This window comes from Heptranchias perlo, unplaced genomic scaffold (assembly GCF_035084215.1).
Source record: "Heptranchias perlo isolate sHepPer1 unplaced genomic scaffold, sHepPer1.hap1 HAP1_SCAFFOLD_274, whole genome shotgun sequence".
Taxonomy (NCBI): Eukaryota; Metazoa; Chordata; class Chondrichthyes; order Hexanchiformes; family Hexanchidae; genus Heptranchias; species Heptranchias perlo.
Genome location: NW_027139286.1, coordinates 290,001 through 300,000, shown reverse-complemented (window position 1 = coordinate 300,000; position 10,000 = coordinate 290,001).

Genomic DNA, 10,000 nt, shown 5'->3' with positions numbered 1-10,000 from the left:
CTCCCCCCACCATGACGAGGGAGGTTGGCGCCGGTTCCAACCTGGGCTTGCAAGCGGTAATGCATGACAGACAGCCAGCAACAAACAAAAGTCGAAAGGAGCCCACCTTTTGCCAGGCACAGACCGTTAAGGTCACGGACACGCTTGGGTGGTTAAGCTACAGTGACCCTTTCTAGCCGCCTTCGTCGTGTCTGCTGGGCACACATGGCCTTCCCCCCCCTGCCCGTGACAGGGGAGAGGTTGGTGTGCCAGGTCCGACTGGAGTTTGCAAACCATAGCGTTCAAGATACATGCACACACTCAGCCCTCCAGCTCTAAAAGGGTGACGTGTTTTGGTGCTCAGTTGCTAGAGAAATCTCGTGTTCAGCTACCAGAACGGGACTTGCTGTGCACATTCCCGCTCCACTCGAGACGGCAGACACCCGGGCTCTGGAGCTTGAATCGGACCTCTGTTAGACAACACAGGTGGACTTCTCGGCCTCACAAGAGAGCAATACGCCAGCGGGTGAACAGGAGAGTCGTGCCGACAAAACCCACTGACTTTTAAAACTGTCCGTCTGCCACTTGGGACAGAGAGAGGAACCTGACGAGCATGAACACCAGCCTTGGCTGGACCGCTCGGGCCCTCCCATGTCGGACGCGAGTCGCCAAATCGATCGGAAGAGAGTACCGATTCCTCTCAAAAAGTCTGCGTGCCCGTTATTATAAAAGCAGCCCACCGGCCGCGGTGCCTTGCCCACAAACACACTTGGTGTCTGGGGTGATTCAGAGCCGCCGCGGCTCGAAAGTGTCAACCTGTTTTAAAAGTCATCGCTATGCCGGCACAGGTGACTTTCAAGTTAAAGAGTTCTCTTTATTGGCTTTCAAAAAAATCTGCAAAGTGTCACAGAGATTTTGAGAAACTCTTTTTTTTCTTTATATTATTATAATATAATATAATGTGTATATGTTTTCGAAAAGCATCCACCAGCAATCCATGGTGAGCCTCTCTCTGCTGGCAAGCTCCTCCTGCCTGAGCCCGACGCTGTCGAGGCTCAACACGATTTCAGACTGACAAAGAGTTCGAAAATTGCCGCCTGATGTAGCTTTAAATGCTGACAGGTGACTTCCGAGTGCTCTTGTAAAGGTCTCCGCTTTGAAATTGAGAGCCTTTTGCCAAGTGTCACTTTTTCAGGCACTCTTAAAGTGCACCTGGGCTGTCAGAGAAAGCTCTGAAAATCGTGTTCTCGAAAATCTCCGGGTACCCGACCAATCCCTAGGTGCCCGAATGACAAGTGTCAATTCGGCAGGACGGCCTCCCACCTCCGGCCGCAGATGCGTCACTAAATCCCCGCAACGGGGGCTTTCTCATTTCGGCATAGGGGCTTCCGCGGCCAACTCATTAACCTGTGCTCGGACTTTTTGTGCCACAAGTGCAAGGGACCGTTTGCCGGCAGCTACTCGCACCCCCCCGCCCAGGGGGGGAATCCTCTGACCGGAGATCCGAAACGCCGGCCGAATCCATCCCCGTCGGACTTCCGAAGGGGTTCCCTCGACCGACTGACTTCCGAACTCCTTTCTGGGCTTAAACGGGTGGAATTCGGACCCTCTCGCAAGGGAGCCGAAGCCCGCCAGCCCCGGGAGGCCTCGGGGCCGCCGTTTTCAAGCCCGACCAAAAAACCCGAAAAATGGGGAAAAATGGGAAAAATTCCCACTCCCAAAAGGCTTAAAAGTCGGTTGGGCGGCAGCCCGGGTCGGTCTCTGCAGACCTGGAGGCGCTGGACACAAGTCTGGTAAACAGGCTAAGTCTCGACATGCCACCTCTTACTATCCTGCAGGTACCCCGCCAATCCCCCCGGAACCGGCTGGCAATTGGCGAATCAGCGGGACGAATTTGAATTCGTGACCGACTTTCTGACACCGAATCGCCGCAAACGCGTTTCGATTTTTCGGCTTCGGTACCTCCCATCAGACTTTGACTGGCCATATCTCCGGACTCACGTGTCGCAGCCGGGACCTTCAGGCACCGTTCGACGCGTCTACCCCTGCCCCGTCGAATGGCGCCCCTCGCGGTGTGGTCCGATTTCCGCATTTTGGTCAGATTTGCCTCCAAAATTTTCAGATTGAGTTGACGAATGCCCCCTACGGGGTAACCTCTTGCCCTTTCGGACCTGGTCCCTGTGACTTAATTTCCGCCTTTTGCTCAATCGTTTCCCCATTTATAATTAATTTTAAAAATCGGGTTACTCAGTTCTGGTTTACCAGTTCCCTCTTCGGACTTAGTTTTTGGTTAATCATTTCCGGTTCACCAGTTCCCGTTTTGGACTTAGTCTCTGCGGGCCGTTTCTCATCTTTTGGTTCATCAGTTCCCCTCTTTTAATAATTTTTTGGCTGCTTTCGTTTGATCATTTCCCTGCCTTCTGGGTAACTTTTCCACCTTAGGACTTCATCGCCGCACATTGTTTTCGACTTCTGGTTGATCATTTCACCCCTTTTAATCATTTTTGTAACTTTTGGTTAACCATTTCACCCAGCTTCTGGTTAACCATTTCCCCTTTGGGACTTAGTCTGTGAGCATTCTTTTGGGATTCTGGTTAACCATTTGCCAATTTTTAAAAAATGTTGCCACTTTTGTTTAATGCTTTCTGGTCAACCTTTCCCTCTTTCAGACTTCACCGCGGCACATTGCTTCAGCCTCCTGGTTAATCATTTCACCCCTTTTAATCATTTTTGCAACTTTTGGTTAACCATTTCCCCCAGCTTCTGGTTAACCATTTCCCCTTTGGGACTTGGTCTCTGAGCATTCTTTTGGGATTCTGGTTAATCATTTGCCAATTTTTAAAAAATGTTGCCACTTTTGTTTAATGCTTTCTGGTCAACCTTTCCCTCTTTCAGACTTCACCGCGGCACATTGCTTCAGCCTCCTGGTTAATCATTTCACCCCTTTTAATCATTTTTGCAACTTTTGGTTAACCATTTCCCCCAGCTTCTGGTTAACCATTTCCCCTTTGGGACTTGGTCTCTGAGCATTCTTTTGGGATTCTGGTTAATCATTTGCCACTTTTTTAAAAATGTTGCCACTTTTGTTTAATGCTTTCTGGTCAACCTTTCCCTCTTTCAGACTTCACCGCGGCACATTGCTTCAGCCTCCTGGTTAATCATTTCACCCCTTTTAATCATTTTTGCAACTTTTGGTTAACCATTTCCCCCAGCTTCTGGTTAACCATTTCCCCTTTGGGACTTAGTCTCTGAGCATTCTTTTGGGATTCTGGTTAATCATTTGCCAATTTTTTAAAAATGTTGCCACTTTTGTTTAATGCTTTCTGGTCAACCTTTCCCTCTTTCAGACTTCACCGCGGCACATTGCTTTAGCCTCCTGGTTAATCATTTCACCCCTTTTAATCATTTTTGCAACTTTTGGTTAACCATTTCCCCCAGCTTCTGGTTAACCATTTCCCCTTTGGGACTTAGTCTCTGAGCATTCTTTTGGGATTCTGGTTAATCATTTGCCACTTTTTTAAAAATGTTGCCGCTTTTGTTTAATGCTTTCCCTGCTTTGTGGTCAACCTTTTCCCCTTTAGGACTTCACCGCGGCACATTGCTTCAGCCTCCTGGTTAATCATTTCACCCCTTTTAATCATTTTTGCAACTTTTGGTTAACCATTTCCCCCAGCTTCTGGTTAACCATTTCCCCTTTGGGACTTGGTCTCTGAGCATTCTTTTGGGATTCTGGTTAATCATTTGCCACTTTTTAAAAAATGTTGCCGCTTTTGTTTAATGCTTTCCCTGCTTTCTGGTCAACCTTTTCCCCTTTAGGACTTCACCGCAGCACATTGCTTTAGCCTCCTGGTTAATCATTTCACCCCTTTTAATCATTTTTGCAACTTTTGGTTAACCATTTCCCCCAGCTTCTGGTTAACCATTTCCCCTTTGGGACTTAGTCTCTGAGCATTCTTTTGGGATTCTGGTTAACCATTTGCCAATTTTTTTAAAATGTTGCCACTTTTGTTTAATGCTTTCTGGTCAACCTTTCCCTCTTTCAGACTTCACCGCCGCACATAATTTTCGACTTCTGGTTGATCATTTCACCCCTTTTAATCATTTTTGCAACTTTTGGTTAACCATTTCCCCCAGCTTCTGGTTAACCATTTCCCCTTTGGGACTTAGTCCCTGAGCATTCTTTTGGGATTCTGGTTAATCATTTGCCACTTTTTTAAAAATTTTGCCGCTTTTGTTTAATCGTTTCCCTGCTATGTGGTCAACCTTTTCCCCTTTCAGACTTCATCGCCGCGCATTGTTGTCGACTTCTGGTTAATCATTTTTCCCCTTTAAATCTTTTTTTGCCACTTTTGGTTAACCATTTCACCCAGCTTCTGGTTAACCATTTGCCCCATTTTACTGAATTTTTCCGCTTTGGTTTAATCATTTCCCTGCTTTCTTGTCAACCTTTTCCCCTTTTGGACTTCGCCGCCGCACTTTGCTTTTGCCTTCTGGTTAAACATTTCTCCCCTTTTAATCCTTTTTCCCACTTTTGGTTCACCAGTTCACCCAGCTTCTGGTTCACCATTTCCCCTTTGGGACTTAAGTCTCTGAGCATTCTTTTGGGATTCTGGTTAACCATTTGCCACTTTTTAAAAAATGTTGCTGCTTTTGTTTAATGCTTTCCCTGCTTTCTGGTCAACCTTTTCCTCTTTCCGACTTCATCGCCGCACCTTGTTTACGACATCCGGTTAAACATTTCTCCCCTTTCAATCCTTTTTGCCACTTTTGGTTAAGCAGTTCAACCAGCTTCTGGTTAACCATTTGCCCCTTCTTACTGAATTTTTCTGCTTTTGTTTAATCATTTCCCTGCTTTATGGTCAACCTTTTCCCCTTTAGGACTTCGCCGCCGCACTTTGCTTTCGCCTTCTGGTTAATCATTTCACAACATTTTAATCCTTTTTCCCACTTTTGGTTAAACAGTTCACCCAGCTTCTGGTTAACCATTTGCCCCTTTGGGACTTAAGTCTCTGAGCATTATTTTGGGATTCTGGTTAACCATTTGCCACTTTTTAAAAAATGTTGCCGCTTTTGTTTAATCGTTTCCCTGCTTTCTGGTCAACCTTTTCTCCTTTAGGACTTCGCCGCCGCACTTTGCTTTCGCCTTCTGGTTAATCATTTCACCCCTTTTAATCCTTTTTCCCACTTTTGGTTAAACAGTTCACCCAGCTTCTGGTTAACCATTTGCCCCTTTGGGACTTAAGTCTCTGAGCATTCTTTTGGGATTCTGGTTCACCATTTGTCCCTTTTTAAAAGATATTGCTGCTTCTGTTTAATCCTTTCCCTGCTTTGCGGTCAACCTTTTCCTCTTTCAGACTTCATCGCCGCGCATTGTTTTCGACATCTGGTTCAACATTTCTCCCCTTTTAATCCTCTTTCCCACTTTTGGTTAAGCAGTTCACCCAACTTCTGGTTAACCATTTGCCCCTTTTTACTGAATTTTTCTGCTTTGGTTTAATCATTTCCCTGCTTTATGGTCAACCTTTTCCCCTTTAGGACTTTGACGCGGCACATTGCTTTCGCCTTCTGGTTAATCATTTCACCCCTTTTAATCCTTTTTCCCACTTTTGGTTAAACAGTTCACCCAGCTACTGGTTAACCATTTCCCCTTTGGCACTTAAGTCTCTGAGCATTCTTTTGGGATTCTGGTAAACCATTTGTCCCTTTTTAAAAAATGCTGCTGCTTTTGTTTAATGCTTGCCCTGCTTTGCGGTCGATCATTTCACCCCTTTTAATCCATTTTTGCCACTTTGGGTTAAACAGTTCACACAACTTCTGGTTCACCATTTCACATTTCGGAACTTTTATTCCCACCATTACTTTGGGCTTCTGGTTCATCATTTCACGCTGTTTTACAAATCTTTGCCGCTTCACTTTTAATCCACAAACCGTGGCTCGCTTTCGGGTGGGGGGGGGGTAGCGGGTTTGGGCCGGGCACTCGACATCCCGGTGTGCGACCGGGTTCGTTCTGGTACCGCTCGGTGCCCCTCGTCCTGCTCTTGCCGCGGAAGCAAACCAGACGACCGTCGGTCTCACGCCCGAGGGGAGAGGAGGCGGAAAGCGGTTTGCAGCCTTTCGCTGTACCTCCGGCGGGCAGCGCCGCACCTCCGAGTGCTCGGTACCGTTCGCTGCGCCTCGTCCGGCCGCACGCAGCGAGCCAAACCCGGAGGAAATCGGCCTGTGCCTTCTCGAGATATGGGCCTCCGGGTGGGACGGACAAACCGGGGCCCCGAGCTCGCTTTCGGCGGCCCGGCACTCGACTTCCCGGTGTCCGAACGTGATCCTTCCGGTACCCTTCGGTGCCCCTTGCCCGACTCCAGCTCCCGTGCTGAAGCGGAGTCGGTCGGCCTGACGGCCGCCGAGTTAGCCAGCGGAAAGCGGTGCGCAGCCTTTCGCTTGCAGCTCCGGCGGGCAGCGCCGCACCTCCGGCTGCTCAGTGCCGTCCGCTGCTCCCCTTCCGGCTGCACGCAGCGAACCATACCCGGAGGAAATCGGCCTCGGCCTTCCGGAGATATGGGCCTGCGAGTGGGACCAATAAATCGGTGCACATTTCCGGCTCGGTTTCCGGCCTCGGCACTATCAGTTCACGCCGTCCGACCGACGTCGTTCTGGCACGGTTCCGTTGCTCCTTGATCCGGTCCAGCCACGGTAATCAGCCGAAGATGGTGGGGGGGGGACACATTGCCCGCCGAGTTAGCCGGAGGAAATCGGCCTCGGACTTCCTCAGATATCAGCCTCCGGGTGGGACAGACAAACCGGGGACCCGAGCACGCTTTCGGCGGCCCGCTGGTCGACTTCCCGGTGTGCGACCGGGTTCGTTCCGGTACCGTTCGCTGCCCCTCGTCCTGCTCTAGCCGCGGAGACAAACCCGACGACCGTCGGTCTCACGCCCGCGGAGGGAGGTGGCGGAAAGTGGTTTGCAGCCTTTCGCTGTACCTCCGGCGGGCAGCGCCCGACCTCCGAGTGCTCGGTACCGTCCGCTGCGCCTGGTCCTGCCGCACACAACGAGCCATACCCGGTGGAAATCGGCCTGTGCCTTCCAGAGATATGGGCCTCCGGGTGGGACGGACAAACCGGGGCCCCGTGCTCGCTTTCGGCGGCCCGCTAGTCGACTTCCCGGTGTGCGACCGGGTTCCTTCCGGTACCGTTCGCTGCCCCTCGTCCTGCTCTAGCCGCGGAAACAAACCCGACGACCGTCGGTCTCACGCCCGCGGAGGGAGGCGGCGGAAAGTGGTTTGCAGCCTTTCGCTGTACCTCCGGCGGGCAGCGCCCGACCTCCGAGTGCTCGGTACCGTCCGCTGCGCCTGGTCCGGCCGCACGCAACGAGCCATACCCGGAGGAAATCGGCCTGTGCCTTCCGGAGATATGGGCCTCCGGGTGGGACGGACAAACCGGGACCCCGTGCTCGCTTTCGGCGGCCCGGCACTCGACTTCCCGGTGTGCGAACGTCATCCTTCCGGTACCCAACCGTGCCCCTTGCCCCACTCTAGCTCCGGTGCTAAAGCGGAGTCGGTCGGTCTCACGGACGCCGAGTTACCAGGCGGAAAGCGGTGCGCAGCCTTTCGCTGTCACTCCGGCGGGCTGCACCGCATCTCCGAGTGCTCGGTACCGTACGCTGCGCCGCCTCCTGCCGCACGCAACGAGCCAGACCCGGAGGAAATCGGCCTCGGCGTTCCGGAGTTATCCGCCTCCGAGTGGGCCTGACCAAGCGGGGTGAACTGGAAATCATTAACCAACGTACTTCCAGGTTTTCACCCGCAGAGGGCAGCACTCTCTTCTCCGTTTTAAACTGGGCCGACCCGGCTCCGTTTCGAGACCCGGCACTCGACTTCCCGGTGTGCGACCGGGTTCGTTCCGGTACCGTTCGCTGCCCCTCGTCCTGCTCTAGCCGCGGAACCAAACCCGACGACCGTCGGTCTCACGCCCGCGGAGGGAGGCGGCGGAAAGTGGTTTGCAGCCTTTCGCTGTACCTCCGGCGGGCAGCGCCCGACCTCCGAGTGCTCGGTACCGTCCGCTGCGCCTGGTCCTGCCGCACACAACGAGCCATACCCGGTGGAAATCGGCCTGTGCCTTCCAGAGATATGGGCCTCCGGGTGGGACGGACAAACCGGGGCCCCGTGCTCGCTTTCGGCGGCCCGCTAGTCGACTTCCCGGTGTGCGACCGGGTTCGTTCCGGTACCGTTCGCTGCCCCTCGTCCTGCTCTAGCCGGGGAAACAAACCCGACGACCGTCGGTCTCACGCCCGCGGAGGGAGGCGGCGGAAAGTGGTTTGCAGCCTTTCGCTGTACCTCCGGCGGGCAGCGCCCGACCTCCGAGTGCTCGGTACCATCCGCTGCGCCTGGTCCGGCCGCACACAACGAGCCATACCCGGTGGAAATCGGCCTGTGCCTTCCGGAGATATGGGCCTCCGGGTGGGACGGACAAACCGGGGCCCCGAGCGGTGGCACCCTGCTCGCTTTCGGCGGCCCGGCACTCGACTTCCCGGTGTGCGAACGTCATCGTTCCGGTACCCTTCGGTGCCCCTTGCCCCACTCTAGCTCCGGTGCTAAAGCGGAGTCGGTCGGTCTCACGGACGCCGAGTTAGCAGGCGGAAAGCGGTGCGCAGCCTTTCGCTGTCACTCCGGCGGGCAGCACCGCACCTCCGAGTGCTCGGTACCGTACGCTGCGCCGCCTCCTGCCGCACGCAACGAGCCATACCCGCAGGAAATCGGCCTCGGCGTTCCGGAGTTATCCGCCTCCGAGTGGGCCTGACCAAGCGGGGTGAACTGGAAATCATTAACCAACGTACTTCCAGGTTTTCACCCGCAGAGGGCAGCACTCTCTTCTCCGTTTTAAACTGGGCCGACCCGGCTCCGTTTCGAGACCCGGCACTCGACTTCCCGGTGTGCGACCGGGTTCGTTCCGGTACCGTTCGCTGCCCCTCGTCCTGCTCGAGCCGCGGAACCAAACCCGATGACCGTCGGTCTCACGCCCGCGGAGGGTGGCGGCGGAAAGTGGTTTGCAGCCTTTCGCTGTACCTCCGGCGGGCAGCGCCGGACCTCCGAGTGCTCGGTACCGTCCGCTGCGCCTGGTCCGGCCGCACACAACGAGCCATACCCGGAGGAAATCGGCCTGTGCCTTCCGGAGATATGGGCCTCCGGGTGGGACGGACAAACCGGGGCCCCGAGCGGTGGCACCCTACTCGCTTTCAGCGGCCCGGCACTCGACTTCCCGGTGTGCGAACGTGATCGTTCCGGTACCCAACGGTGCCCCTTGCCCCACTCTAGCTCCGGCGGTAAAGCGGAGTCGGTCGGTCTCACAGACGCCGAGTTACCAGGCGGAAAGCGGTGCGCAGCCTTTCGCTGTCACTCCGGCGGGCAGCGCCGCACCTCCGAGTGCTCGGTACCGTCCGCTGCGCCTGGTCCGGCCGCACACAACGAGCCATACCCGGTGGAAATCGGCCTTTGCCTTCCGGAGATATGGGCCTCCGGGTGGGACGGACAAACCGGGGCCCCGAGCTCGCTTTCAGCGGCCCGGCACTCGACTTCCCGGTGTGCGAACGTCATCCTTCCGGTACTCAACCGTGCCCCTTGCCCCACTCTAGCTCCGGCGGTAAAGCGAAGTCGGTCGGTCTCACGGACGCCGAGTTAGCAGGCGGAAAGCGGTGCGCAGCCTTTCGCTGTCACTCCGGCGGGCTGCACCGCATCTCCGAGTGCTCGGTACCGTACGCTGCGCCGCCTCCTGCCGCACGCAACGAGCCATACCCGGAGGAAATCGGCCTCGGCGTTCCGGAGTTATCCGCCTCCGAGTGGGCCTGACCAAGCGGGGTGAACTGGAAATCATTAACCAACGTACTTCCAGGTTTTCACCCGCAGAGGGCAGCACTCTATTCTCCGTTTTAAATTGGGCCGACCCGGCTCCGTTTCGAGACCCGGCACTCGACTTCCCGGTGTGCGAACGTGATCGTTCCGGTACCCAACCGTGCCCCTTGCCCCACTCTAGC